Source organism: Apium graveolens, chromosome 1 (genome assembly GCF_009905375.1).
Source record: "Apium graveolens cultivar Ventura chromosome 1, ASM990537v1, whole genome shotgun sequence".
Lineage (NCBI taxonomy): Eukaryota > Viridiplantae > Streptophyta > Magnoliopsida > Apiales > Apiaceae > Apium > Apium graveolens.
The window spans coordinates 66,723,748-66,739,027 of NC_133647.1; the positions used below are offsets into that span (position 1 = coordinate 66,723,748).

General features: G+C 37.9%; 2 non-coding genes across 2 annotated transcripts; both read right to left on the minus strand.

Moving 5' to 3' along the window:
* Positions 1–4,136: 4,136 nt before the first annotated feature.
* Positions 4,137–4,243, minus strand: LOC141683078 (small nucleolar RNA R71). The gene has a single exon (XR_012560103.1). It is a non-coding gene; the product is annotated as a small nucleolar RNA R71 (small nucleolar RNA).
* Positions 4,244–14,905: 10,662 nt separating this feature from the next.
* On the minus strand, positions 14,906–15,012 carry LOC141680480 (small nucleolar RNA R71). The gene has a single exon (XR_012558342.1). It is a non-coding gene; the product is annotated as a small nucleolar RNA R71 (small nucleolar RNA).
* Positions 15,013–15,280: the final 268 nt, after the last annotated feature.

Genomic DNA, 15,280 nt, shown 5'->3' on the forward strand with positions numbered 1-15,280 from the left:
CATCTACTAGTAGAAAATGTTACTTATTGGTATCTTTGCCTGATCAGCAAGATATCGGGTTTATGCCAAAATTCTTTTCTTTCCAAATTCATTGGATATTGCAACTCTGTTCATACTTTACATGACTGTAATATCCCGTAATTTTTTTAGAATTCGATTAATAATAGAATAATAGAAAAAAGTATTAAAATTTGATTAAGATTAGGATTTAAAATTGAATTAGAATAACATGCCTAAAATTTGGATCAGATTTTAATATGGATAACTTGTAGGTTAAGATATAGGGTTTTGTCTCGTTATAAATACACCCTATTTGTCTTCCCCGCCTTAATTAATAAAATTCGTAGGGCTCTTCTCAGCAAAAATCAGTAGTCTTGTAAAATTCGTAGAAAATTCATCGTAAGTCAGAATTCAGTGATTCTGGACTTTTCGGAAAGGTCTTTTCGTTATCTTCAGCTTTCGTGTTTCGTATTTTCCAAGAAAATATCATTTAGAGGGTCAAAAAGAGTAAATTCAGATCTGGTCAGGCTTTGAGGTAAGTACTTTTTGACTTACTTATATTTTCGGAAAAGTTTTGATACTCTGATTTTCGAATTTCGTATAAGATATAAGAATTCTGTTTCGAACTGTATAAGAAATAAGATACGAGAATCTTTTGAAACCCAGTCTCTACGTTTTCGAACCTGTTCGTAATTTACGCTATAGTTCCGGAACTAGCCTTAGATACCCTTATTAGGCGCACAAGTGTGCAACTTTAGATACCTATTAAGGGCGCGTAATTATTGAACTTTAGATGCCGACCACTGGCAAAGTGTGGTATATGAGAATAAGAATAAGAATTAGATGCCGGCTACTGGCAAAGTGTGGCCGTAGATCAAGACTGTGGTATTTATAAGAATTATCGTTTCGTTCTGTTTTACGCAGTTCTAATCTGTTATAAAAATATGCTCTGTTCTGTTTTAAATTCTGAATTTTAAAATATAAAACTTTGGGTTGGATTTATTTTAGAAAATATTTTACAAAATTATTATTGTTTTGAGGGAAATCATTTTATTAAAACACCCATTGTTTTCCGGTTAAATAGTTAGTTACTTTGTACTTGCTGGGCTTTGTAGCTCACCCCTTTTATATTTCAGGTTTCGTATAAGATTCGAGTTGGAAATCATTGGAGTTCGAGGATCTTAGTATGGGAGTAGATTGACCTTTGGGCTTCCGCTTTTAGCTGCGCTTTTGTAATAGTGACCTCTGTAATAGACTTTTTAATCAAGAAATTGTATTTGCTTTTAGTTTCGATTTTAGAGTTAATGGTCCGGAAGTGCGGGCTGTTACAGTTGGTATCAGAGCAGGCTGTCTTTCGGAGTGTATTAGGTATGGGACTAGTACATTCCCTAGGATTCGATCTTGTGGACCATAGTTTGACCTTTGGTAGATCAGGGGGTAGATGTGTCTCGAACTTTAGGATTGTTGTGAATTTGGGGACCAAATTCTTTTTAAGGAGGGTAGTATGTAATATCCCGTAATTTTTTTAGAATTCGATTAATAATAGAATAATAGAAAAAAGTATTAAAATTTGATTAAGATTAGGATTTAAAATTGAATTAGAATAACATGCCTAAAATTTGGATCAGATTTTAATATGGATAACTTGTAGGTTAAGATATAGGGTTTTGTCTCGTTATAAATACACCCTATTTGTCTTCCCCGCCTTAATTAATAAAATTCGTAGGGCTCTTCTCAGCAAAAATCAGTAGTCTTGTAAAATTCGTAGAAAATTCATCGTAAGTCAGAATTCAGTGATTCTGGACTTTTCGGAAAGGTCTTTTCGTTATCTTCAGCTTTCGTGTTTCGTATTTTCCAAGAAAATATCATTTAGAGGGTCAAAAAGAGTAAATTCAGATCTGGTCAGGCTTTGAGGTAAGTACTTTTTGACTTACTTATATTTTCGGAAAAGTTTTGATACTCTGATTTTCGAATTTCGTATAAGATATAAGAATTCTGTTTCGAACTGTATAAGAAATAAGATACGAGAATCTTTTGAAACCCAGTCTCTACGTTTTCGAACCTGTTCGTAATTTACGCTATAGTTCCGGAACTAGCCTTAGATACCCTTATTAGGCGCACAAGTGTGCAACTTTAGATACCTATTAAGGGCGCGTAATTATTGAACTTTAGATGCCGACCACTGGCAAAGTGTGGTATATGAGAATAAGAATAAGAATTAGATGCCGGCTACTGGCAAAGTGTGGCCGTAGATCAAGACTGTGGTATTTATAAGAATTATCGTTTCGTTCTGTTTTACGCAGTTCTAATCTGTTATAAAAATATGCTCTGTTCTGTTTTAAATTCTGAATTTTAAAATATAAAACTTTGGGTTGGATTTATTTTAGAAAATATTTTACAAAATTATTATTGTTTTGAGGGAAATCATTTTATTAAAACACCCATTGTTTTCCGGTTAAATAGTTAGTTACTTTGTACTTGCTGGGCTTTGTAGCTCACCCCTTTTATATTTCAGGTTTCGTATAAGATTCGAGTTGGAAATCATTGGAGTTCGAGGATCTTAGTATGGGAGTAGATTGACCTTTGGGCTTCCGCTTTTAGCTGCGCTTTTGTAATAGTGACCTCTGTAATAGACTTTTTAATCAAGAAATTGTATTTGCTTTTAGTTTCGATTTTAGAGTTAATGGTCCGGAAGTGCGGGCTGTTACAATGACAGAGGTTTTCAAGAAATGTATGAGAGATATATATGGATATATATATCCGGACTTAATGAAGTATCTCGTAACTTCATTTCATTCAATAATATTTCAAAGATTGAATCTATTCAAGTCTTATCTTGTAGTCTCATCTGTGTGATGAACTTTTGAAACTGATGATACCTTGAACGGTGGTAGTTCAAGTAGTATCCGGAAAAGATATAAGTATATTGGAGTATCTTATAACTTCATCTTTTCAACTTATATCTGGTTAATGATTATCTTATGCATGACAAAGATATTCACAAAAACGTTGAGACAAGGTTATATATATGAGATCACCTTGCAACGATATTTTTATACAGTTATAAACTGGAACTCTGTGTATATTATACATGGAAGAGGACTTCCAAGATTTTGAAAAGTATATATACATATATACTAAATATTTTGCGACTTGGTCGCTTTAAGAGATCAAACTTGGTTCATTTCTTTTTGACCAAGACTTTCATGAGTGCTATGAGAATGCTCATATATTGTAAATTATTATACATATTATTTTGTTGGGCTTGTTGCTCACCCTTGCTTTCTTCTTTTATCACACAACATCAGATAGACAAGATGAACAGGACCAAGCTCCCAATTCGCGAGCGGATAGGAAACGTTCCACAGTTTCCTATAGGCGTTGATGTCGCTGTAGCTGAGGTAGGAACTACCAATAGGCTAGGCTTTCAACTTTTGATGTACCAGACTTATGTACATTTATGAATTGTAATAATGGCAAGGAATATGTAAATTAATCAGAAACCCTTTTTAAGGTTAAATGGTTTATAATTGTGGAATAAAATGACTTGTGTTATTTTTGGGTATTCATCTCTGAGACTATAACTTGTGGTGTGTGTGTGTATATTATGGGGTCACAGTACGCAGTAGTTGGTTGATTATTAAGATTAAGTATTATTAAGGGAAATGGAACTCGTGACAACCCGGATCCCCGACCCCGGATCTGGGGGTGTTACAGAGAGTGAAAAGAAAGAACCTGAAACAATGGGTGATCGTGTAGTTTAAGCTGATCCAGCTCTTATGGACTTTTCTCGGCCTAAAATTGATGACATTCGGTCAAGCATCATTCATCCGGCTATTCAGGCCAATACTTTTGAAATCAAGCCGGGCACTATTTAGATGGTGCAGAATTCTGTTTCTTTCGGAGGTGCTGCGACTGAAGATCCCAACATGCATATCAGGAATCTTGTCAAGATCTGTAGTACTTTCAAATATAATGGTGTTACTGATGAGGCTATCAAGCTGAGGCTTTTCCCATTCTCTCTGAGGGACAAAGCTAAGGATTGGTTACATTCTTTACCAGCTTGGTCCATCACTACTTGGGAAGATTTTGTGCAAAAGTTTCTGGTGAAGTTCTATCCAATGGCCAAAATTGCAGCTATGAGGAGTGCTTTTACTCAGTTTGCGCAGCAACATGGAGAATCTATGTGCGAAGCTTGGGAGCGCTACAAGGAGATATTGAGAAAGTGTCCACATCATGGTATGCCTGACTGGATGGTGATCACTGGTTTCTACAATGGTTTGGGGGCCCAATCTCGGCCCATGCTCGATGCAGCTTCTGGAGGCGCCTTGTTGGCCAAAAGCTATACTGAGGCCTATAATCTCATTAAAACTATGGCTGCAAACGAGTATCAAAACCTAACTCAAAGGATGATGCCTGGGAAGGTAGCAGGTATTCTCGAAGTTGATGCAACTACAACTATTGCAGCGCAGCTTCAGGTGCTGTCTATGAAGGTCGATTCTTTAGCCAACTATGGAGTAAATCAAATAGCTAGTGTCTGTGAGCTTTGTGCACGCTCTCATGCTATGGATCAGTGTTCTCTTGTTAATGAACCTGTTCAGTGTGTGAATAATGTTCAGAGACCACAACTGCCTGTGCTCGCTACTTATCATCCTAATAACATAAATCATCCCAATTTTAACTGGAGTAATAATCAGAATGCTGTTCAGAAACCATATCAGCAAGCTGCAAGTAAACAGTTTAATCCACCTTGATTCCAGCAACCTCAGCAATTTGCTCAAAGGCAATCATTTCCTCAACAAGGAGGTGCTGCTCCACCTTCTAGTGCTGATTTTGAGAAGTTAAAGCTATTGTGCAAAAGTCAGGCTATTTCTATCAAGACCTTGGAAAATCAAATTGGACAAATAGCTAATGCCTTGCTCAATCGTCAACCTGGCACACTTCCCAGCGATACTGAAGTGCCAGGCAGGAAGGAAGTTAAAGAGCAAGTCAAAGCTGTCACCTTAAAGTCGTGAAAAGTTGCTGATGCTGAAAAAGCAAAAGATGGAGAAGTTGAAGTTGTAGATGAAGAAGGAATGCAAAAGGAGAAAGAGGGGGAACCAAGGAAGACTACTGTTGAACACACTCTGCCTGAGGGTAATACAGGGGAGAAACAGCTCTATCCTCCACCATCTTTTCCTAAGCGATTGCAGAAACAAAAGCTGGACAAGCAATTTGGTAAGTTTCTGGAGGTGTTCAAGAAACTTCACATTAACATACCTTTCGTTGAGGCTCTGGAGAAAATGCCTAGTTATGCGAAAGGTATTCTTTCAAGAAAGGTGAAACTGGAAGATCTTGATACCGTTGCTCTGACGGAAGAGTGCAGTGCCATGCTGCAACAAAAGCTACCTCCAAAGCTTAAGGATCCAGGTAGCTTCACCATTCCTTGCACCTTTGGAAAGTTGTCATTTGACAAGTGCCTTTGCGATTTGGGAGCAAGCATCAATCTGATGCCGTTGTCTATCTTCAAAAAGCTGAATTTGCCTAATCCGAAGCCCATCTACATGTCTCTACAATTGGCTGATCGTTCGATTACATACCCACGAGGCATCGTGGAGGACGTGCCAGTAAAGGTGGACAAGTTCATCTTTCCTGCAGATGTTGTCATTCTGGATTTTGAGGAAGATAAAGAAGATTCCCATAATCTTGGGAAGACCTTTCTTGGCTACATGGCGTACCTTGATAGATGTGCAAAAAGGTGAACTCACTATGAGGGTGCAAGATCAAGATGTGACATTCAATGTGTTCAATGCGATGAAATTCCCTACGGAAGATGAGGATTGCTTCAAGGTGGATTTGGTCGATTCTGCAGTTACTTCAGAACTTGATCATGTGTTAAGGTCTGATGTCTTAGAAAAAGCCTTATTTGGGGATTTTGACAGTGAAGATGATGAAGGCAATGAGCAGTTACAATATCTAAATGCTTCTCCTTGGAAACGAAAGCTAGACATGCCATTTGAATCTCTGGGAAATACTGATCTCAAGAATGCTGAGGGAAAGCTCAAACCATCTATTGAGGAAGCACCTACTTTGGAGCTTAAACCATTGCCTGAACACTTGAGGTATGCTTTTTTAGGTGATGCATCTACTTTTCCTGTTATTATTGCATTTAACCTTTCAGGTAGTGATGAGGACAAATTCTTGAGGATTCTGAGAGAATTCAAATCGGCCATCAGATGGACTATAACAGATATAAAAGGGATCAGCCCTTCATACTGCATGCATAAAATTCTGCTAGAGGAAGGTAGCAAGCCGACTATTGAGCAACAGTGAAGGCTTAATCCTATCATGAAAGAAGCGGTGAAGAAAGAAATTCTAAAGTGGCTGGATGCATGAATTATATATCCCATTTCTGACAGTTCTTGGGTGAGCCCCGTGCAATGTTACCTAAGAAGGGAGGTATTAATGTGGTAGCAAATGAGAAGAACGAGCTCATCCCCACTCGAACAGTCACAGGATGGAGGGTATGCATGGACTACAGGAAGTTGAATAAAGCCACGAGGAAGGATCACTTCCCTCTTCCATTTATTGATCAGATGCTTGACAGGTTGGCTGGTCATGAGTATTATTTTCTTCTGGATGGCTATTCGGGCTACAATCAGATTTGCATTGCACCAGAAGATCAAGAGAAGACCACCTTCACTTGTCCATTAGGCACGTTTTTTTTCGCAAAGTTTCTTTTGGCTTATGTGGTGCACCTTCCACTTTTCAAAGATGCATAATGGACATTTTCTATGATATAATTGGAAATAATGTTGAAGTGTTCATGGACGACTTTTCTGTCTTTGGACATTCGTATGACGAATGCTTCAATAATCTCTGTTTGGTGCTTAAAAGGTGTGTTGAGACCAATCTGGTGCTGTATTGGGAAAAATGTCACTTCATGGTTTAACAAGGCATCATTATTGGGCATAAGGTCTCCAATAAAGGTCTTGAGGTGGATAAAGCCAAGGTGGGCGTCATTGAAAATCTTCCGCCACCTATTTCTGTAAAAGGAATCTGTAGCTTTCTTGGTCATGCGGGTTTTTATCAGCGTTTTATCAAGGACTTCTCTAAGATATCTAAGCTGTTGTGCAACTTACTCGAGAAAGATGTGCCTTGCAAATTTGATGATGAATGCTTGGTAGCATTCAAGACTCTCAAGAAGAGTTTAATCACTGAACCAGTTATCACGACACCGGATTGGAGAGAACCTTTTGAGATAATGTGTGATGCAAGTGGTTATGCAGTGGGAGAAGTTCTTGGGTAGCGAAAGACTAATATCTTTCATGTGGTCTACTATACTAGCAAGACGCTAAATGGAGCCCAACTGAACTACACCACTACTGAGAAGGAGCTCTTGGCTATAGTTTTTGGTTTTGAAAAATTTCGATCTTATCTACTTGGGACAAAGGTGACAGTGTTCACTGATCACGCTGCCATCCGCTATCTGGTCTCAAAGAAGGATTCGAAGCCTAGACTTATTCGTTGGGTTCTCTTACTACAGGAATTCGAGTTAGAGATCAAGGATCGAAAAGGTACTGAAAATCAAGTAGCTGACCATCTCTCTAGATTGGGGAATCCCAATTCTACTTCACATGATAAGACATTGATCAACGAATCTTTTCCGGATGAGCAGTTGTTCATAATTCAAGAGGAAGAGCCATGGTTCGCAGACATTGTGAACTATCTTGTTAGCAATATAATGCCTCATAATATGAATGTGGCTCAAAAGAAGAAGTTTCTGCATGAGGTGAAGTGGTACATGTGGGATGAACCATATTTGTTTAGACAAGGAGCTGACCGAATCATCAGGAGATGTATCCCATTTCGTGAGACGGAGGGGATATTACGAGACTGTCATTCCACAGTTTATGGTGGACATTATGGTGGTGAAAAGTCAGCAGCTCGTATTCTTCAAGCAGGTTTTTTCTGGCTTACATTGTTTAAGGATGCACATCAGTTCGTTTTAAGGTGTGATCGTTGCAAAAGAGTTGGGAATCTTACCAGAAAGGATGAGATGCCTTTAAATGTGATGCTTGAAGTTGAGGTCTTCGATGTTTGGGGAATCGATTTCATGGGACCATTTATCTCATCCTGCAATAATCAGTACATCTTGCTGGCAGTCAATTATGTCTCGAAATGGGTAGAAGTCAAGGCTCTACCGACTAATGATGCAAAGGTAGTGTTGAGTTTTCTTTATAAGCAGATATTCACAAGGTTTGGAATGCCACGATTTATCATAAGTGATGAAGGGTCGCATTTCTGAAATTGTAAGTTCACTTCTATGATGCAACACTATAATGTGAATCATCGCATTGCTACTGCCTATCATCCGTAAACTAATGGTCAAGCTGAAGTATCTAATAGAGAAATTAAGCGCATTCTAGAGAAGGTCATTTATCCGTCAAGGAAAGATTGGTCTTTGAAGCTCGATGAATCTGTTTGGGCTTATAGAACAGCACACAAGACTCCACTTGAGATGTCCCCGTTTCAACTTGTCTATGGTAAGGGATGTCATTTACCTGCGGAGCTTGAGCATAAGGCTTATTGGGCATTGAAGAAGTTAAACCTTGATCTAGATGCAGCTGGGAAGAAGCGAATGCTTCAGTTAAATGAACTTGATGAATTTCGACTTCAAGCGTACGAAAATAACAAAATGAACAAGGAAAATGTAAAAATGTGGCATAACAGGAAGCTATCGCCTAAGTCATTCGTGCCGGGGCAACAAGTTCTTCTATTCAACTCTCATCTCCGACTTTTTCCTGGAAAGTTGAAATCAAGGTGGTGTAGACCATTTATCGTCAAAATTGTGTTTCCACATGGAGCGGTAGAGATTTTTGAGAACGATTCGGGCCAAGCATTCAAAGTAAATGGTCAGAGATTGAAGCACTATTATGGGGATACGGCAAACCGTGAAGTGGGTAGTGCCGTTTTATTGTCAACTTGATCGCATTACTCTACGTCAAGCTAATGACGTAAAAGAAGCGCTTCTAGGGAGGCAACCCAAGATATGAGACCATAGGACACCTTAGAATTTAGTACTTTATCCAAAAACCCAAAAAAATCTGAAAAAAGTTGGCAGAATTTTTTTTTCCAGAAGCCTTGCAGGCGGCTAGGATCAGGCGGTCGCCTGCACCCCTAATTTTTGAAAAATTGTTTTTCAGCCTATAAATAAAAACAAAACAAAAACAAAAATTACACCCATTAGCCCACGACTTCTCCCCATACTTAGCTATAATCCCCACTCCTAATCAAATTCTAACCCTAATTTTGCCCTATAAATATATACAACCTCTACATACACATCCCACATACTTTCAACTCTACAAAATCTCTCCTACACACCAAACACAAACTCTCCAACTCTTATTCTCAATTTTCATGGCCCCAAAGAGATCACGAACTGTGGGTAGCAGCAACACCAACCCGACTGCTACTCATTCTTCGAGGAATACTGTTGCGAGGCCCCGATTATTGGATGGGGCTACTGAAGAAGAGTACACCAAGCTTCTAACTAAGCCTATTATGAGAAGAGGGGATTCTTGCCATCAGGGAGGGATGGTGATTTGCTACCGATGATTGCTGAGAAGGGATGGATTATATTCTGCGAGTCAACTGAGGCGGTTCCGATGAGTATCATTCGCGAGTTCTACGTGAACGCCAAGGCCGACAATAATGGGTTTTCTGTTGTTCGTGGGCTTACTGTTGATTATCAGCCCAATGCGATTCACCGGGTAATTGGACAGCGACAAAGGAAACCATAAGAGGAGCATTGGAATGAAAAGACCCTGAGGACTTTGATATGGACTTGATTATTGCTACTCTCTGTCAGCCGGGCACAGTGTGGAAATTCAAAAGGGGAACCAACGAGTATCTTAGTTTCCCTGCTATCGCGATGAACACATATGCTCGTGCTTGGAATGCATTTATGTGTGCTAATATTCTTTCTTCTGTGCATTCACATGAGGTTATAGTAGAGAGGGCGAGGTTGTTATGGGGAATTATGAATGATGAATATTATGTGGACCTTGGTGAGTACATCTACCAAGGGATTTTGAAGTTTTTGAGGGAGAAATCGCAGTACTCTATCCCGTATGCCTCTATTGTCACAAAGCTTTGCAAGGCATGTGGAGTCCAGTGGCCTTCTTATAAGCAGCTGTGGATGCCGGCCGCTCCTATTGATTCATCGACTTTGAATGCGATACAGGAGTGGACGGGTGGAGATCCCGAGTCACATGGTTTGGGGTATCACCTTTCGGGAGGAGTTCCAGCAGCTGGTGGTACCATGGCTAGGCCCAGTCAGACTCGGGGAGAGGCAGGTTCTTCGAGAGCGCAGGGAGGAGATGGTTCGGGATTGGCTGATGTCCAGTACATGAGGCTTTCCAGGAGGATGGATGCAAGGTATGAGTCGCAGAGTCGGTTTGCGCAAGTGCTCACCCAAGCACTTGGGACTGCATTTAGAAGGCTGGGAGCTAACATCCAGTGGCCCATTTATGGTGAGGATTCTGCTTATCCACCTCCTAACACTCTATCCTCTGAGGGTGATGATGGTGATGATTCATCTGAGTAGGTATACCCTGTGTTCCTTTCTATTACCTTCAATGGGGATAATGAAGATTTTAAGTTTGGGGGTGGTAGTTAAGGAACATATTTGTGTGTGTGTCATATAGTTGCATATTCTTGATAGTTTAGCTCATTTAGTTGCATATTTTTTCCATATAGTTTTTTTAGTTTTTTTAGCTTTATTTATCATGTCATATAGCTCATGCATATACCATGATCCCTTTGTGTTGCTTTACCTATTAATATGTGATATTGATGCGAGTGTAGTGATAGCGTTAGAGTGATGTTAAATATTGTTAGGTTGATATACATGCTATAAACACTTATAATTCACTAAGTCTTAGAGTATGCTTAAGGACTAGATTGTTGTCATGGTTTGATGGTTTTTGAGGTTAATCTATTGCTTATACTTAGAATGCATGCTAGACTCTTAATGATAAAAGACATGAAAAGATTAAAATTAGAAAAAAATTTGGAATTCATTGCTAGTTGTGGGTAGGCGTCAAATGGCCAGTAGCCGGCTCGTATTGTATGCGAGTAGTCTAGGGATGAGCAAGATGGAGTGAAATGCACTTGCTCAGAAATAAAAAAAAAAGAAAAAGAAAAAAAAAGAAAAAAAAGAAAAGAAAAAATATGGTTTAATGCACAATTGGTCACGAGTGAGCCCTTTGGTATTCGAGTTATTAAGTTCTTAGGGGACTTTGTGCCTAGTGAGCTAAGGTTTTTATAGTCTGGGATTCGCTAACCTAACACTCTCTAAATGGGTACCAAGTCTTTTGTGGACCTCACTCATTGCATGATCAAATAAGCATTTGTTATATGTGTTGAATAAAAGCATGATTTCGTAATAAACTCCAATAATCTTGAAGTGTTATAAGTCATTTTCTGTCTAGAATATATTCTTCGTATAAGCTTGTGATTGCCTTCAGGATAATTAAGTTATGGTGATTGATCTAGTTTCGAAGCATATCTGTTAAGCATTCGCACACACCACGTTTCTAGTTGTATGTTAGCTTGCTTGATTTGATTGATCTTTAGTCGCCTAATTGCATTTGTTTATATGTCATGTGTTGGTTGGTTTAGTCATCGCGATGGGGATCGCTGCATTCATATAAGTTGCATTCATGCATGTTTTTTTATTCTATTTTTGAGTCTGTGATGCTTGAGGACAAGCATCGATTTAAGTTTGGGGTTGTGATAAGTGGCATTTTATACCACTTAGAGCGTCTCATAAAGGCTTGAATTGGTGTCTTAAACTCAAGTATTTTGTGAATTTGACGTGTTTTCTAGTGTTTTTGCATTTCAGGGTATAACTAGCTTAGATAGGTGGTTTTCATCAAATAAAGCTTAAGGAAGTGCTTGGAATCAGTCTAGGGGTGATGAGCAAAGAAATCAGCAAAAACAGAAGCAAAATAGATTATTTTCCAGAAAGGTTGCAGGCCCCCGCCTGGAAGGAGCAGGCGTCCGCCTGATAGCAGGCGCCCTCGTGGAGGATGCAGGCGGCCGCCTGTGTGCGGAAATTCAAATTCTGGATTTTGTTAATTCTATTACAATTGGGCTTTTGTTAGCACTGGTTCTCTTGGGCTATTATATAAACCTTATGGGAAGACATTTTCTTCATAGAAGAGAAGAGATAATCAAGAGCGAAGGCAAGAAGATTGAGAAGACCGTTTTAGCACCAAACAAAGAAGAAGAGGAATCATACGTTTATCTTGTGATTCTTTTAATTCGTTATAACTGTGGATACTAGTTTTCTTTATGCTTTGAACCTTAATACTCTTGTGACGTATTTCATTATTTATTAAATATATTTATTAGTTTTTATTGTTATGTTATTATCATGCTTTCATATGAACCCATGTTGACGATGAGTTCTATTATGGGCTAATCGTGATCATGGGATTCTAACGGATTTACTATGGATTTCTTTAGTTAATTGTTTAATACCTTGATATGTGTTGATTGTATGATATCTAGCATAGGTTGTGCTTATTCGTTTTATGTGCGTCGCGAACATGTAAGATAGCATGTTAATCTCTTGTGAAGCGACAGTGAAACTTTAGATTTAGAACTTGCCATGCTAGCATAGGTTCATGTACTGTATGCATGATTAGTGGGTAACTCTAACCGTTTTACTTGCCCTGTGTAATCATCATGTATAACTTGCGCTTAAATCGTTATGTTGTCAAATGCTGTAGACATATAGGGTCTCGACATAATTGATGCCTAGTCAACTTCTATCTTAATTGTGGATGCTTGGTAGAATGGTATTCGTATAACGAAAGTTGGCATTTATCAGTTTCGTGTTGTTCGATTAATATCATCACCATTACATGCTAAGGTTAATGACAATAACTATTGAATGAAGTAGTAATGAAGTTAAGATCTCATGTTTGTTTAATATTGTTAATTTAAGTATTTAATTCTCATAGTTAATATTAGTTAATCAACCTTAATTGTTATTGTCTTGACATTGAAGAATAATCATATATTGGTGAGTAAGCGTTAATTAGATATAATTAATAAGAGTCTCTATGGGGAACGAACTAGAAATAATTATATTTTACTTGTGAACACGTATACTTGCGTGATTATTTAGCGCATGCTTTGTGCCTAACAAGGCCCCTGATTTCTATTGGTTGCATGCTTCTGTTGTTCCATTGCTTCATATTATAATTTTTTTTTCTATGTTAATTATTTAGTTTTTTTTATCTTTCGTTTTAGGTAGTTAAAATTAATTTCGTGATTTATTAGAATTATTAGTTGTTAAAGTAAACTCATTCCAAAACTCACTTGTCTAGTTTGCCTAAATTAAAAATTAAGGAACATGAAAAATGTATAGACCTTGTGGAACGAATCTCAAGTATTAAAATGAAAATTGTGCCCTTGCAATTTAAAAATATATATTTTTAGCACATCAAGTTTTTGACGCCGGTGTCGGGGACTATAATTATTTTTTTGTGCCTTAATATTTAATTTTTCGAATTAGTTTTACTTGCTCCCTTTGTTTAATTTTTTTAGAAAATTGAAGGTTGGAAAGCTCGTCGGAACTTCGAAAATTGCCAAGGCTCGAAGGAATTTTTGGAAGCTTGCTTGGGTAAACCGTATCTCTCTCTTTTCGTAATTTTCACTAGTTATAAAAAAAATTGAAAATTCAAAAAAAAATAGTCAGTTAAATATATAGTTGTTGCATCATGCATTTGTTCACCTAGGAGCACATCATCTTAGATTTTATTTTCTTGTATTTAATTTTTCTTACCTTATAAATTGTGGTGATTGCTGGAGGACCCAAGATACGTTAAATTTCTTCTTTTCTTTAGTTAGGGCACGTAGTTTAGAGCATCCATAATTATTTATCGCTTTGATATCTCGTTGTGTGTTGCATCATTTAAATAAACTTTAAGGGCAAAACCACATCACAGGATAAGGGGAGGGATTTCATCACTCTTTCCTTGGCCCACAACCATTAAATCCATCATTTTGCATACCATAGCCTTTTTAATAAGTTTAGTAGACATTAGCCCCTAGGACTTCGCACTTAACTAGGAAGAAAACCTGAAACAATCAAATCTCTAACTATTCATTCTTTGGTGTCTAGGCTAGCGAAAGCTTACCTGGGCATTTAGATTGGTGACTAGACTGGTGTTTAGCCTCTTGGAAATGCTTGCACCTACCTGACCAATCAGAGAGAAGATTTTTAGTTTTGTGAATTTTAGTAATATCTTTTTTAGGAGCAAGTCTATAGTTTTTTAGGGAACCATAGATTTAGAATTTTTCTTTCGATTTTTCACCCTTTCTTTTGCGTTTTTAAATTCTTGCACTTATTTGCTACTTGATTCCTATCATGTTTATGCGTACTACGTGGATTAGAGATAATTCCTCTAGGTTAGTGAGACCGATTGAGCGTATTTCCTCATCGAAATCTGAACCCGTAGAAATTCTTGAACCCGTAGTAAACATGCCAGTTTCTCTTAAGGATCGTTGTAACCCCGCCCGTTCGGCCCAACCTTCTTGTATTACTCTTCCACCGATTAATGGTAATAATTTTGAAATTAAAGGTCATCATATTAGCATGTTAGCTAAATTTACCGGGAGTGAAGGTGAGGATCCGTATCTTTTTATTCATGAATTCGAGGAGGTTTGTGCCTTATAAAAACTCCAGCAATTGACCGAGGATTATATTAGGCTTAGACTAATCAATTTCGCTCTTAAAGAAAATACTCAAAAATGGTTATATAGCCTACCGGTTAATTCTATTTCAACTTGGGAGGGATTCATAGTCATTTTTCTAAAAAAATATTTTCCAAACCATAAGACTACGAGACTTACAAATGAGATTAATCAATTTCATCAAAAGGAAAACGAGTCTTTTTGGAAATATTTTGATAGATTTAAAAATATTTTGTCCCAATGTCCCCACCACGGAATAGAAAAGTGGAGACTTTGCAAGATTGTTTACGAGGCCTTAGATATTTTTACAACCGCGTTGTTAGAGTCTATGTGTCAAGGAAAATTCATGGAAAAAGATGAAGATCAGTGTTGAGAGTTTTTCGAGGAACTAGCGGAAAAGACCATGTTATGGGAGTCTACTATGGAGACGAATAGGGAGCCTAGTAAGCATAATGAAACAATCAGTTCATTAGCTAACAAAGACTTGCCTTTAGTTGGTAATTCTATAGCAACCGAAGCAAAGTTA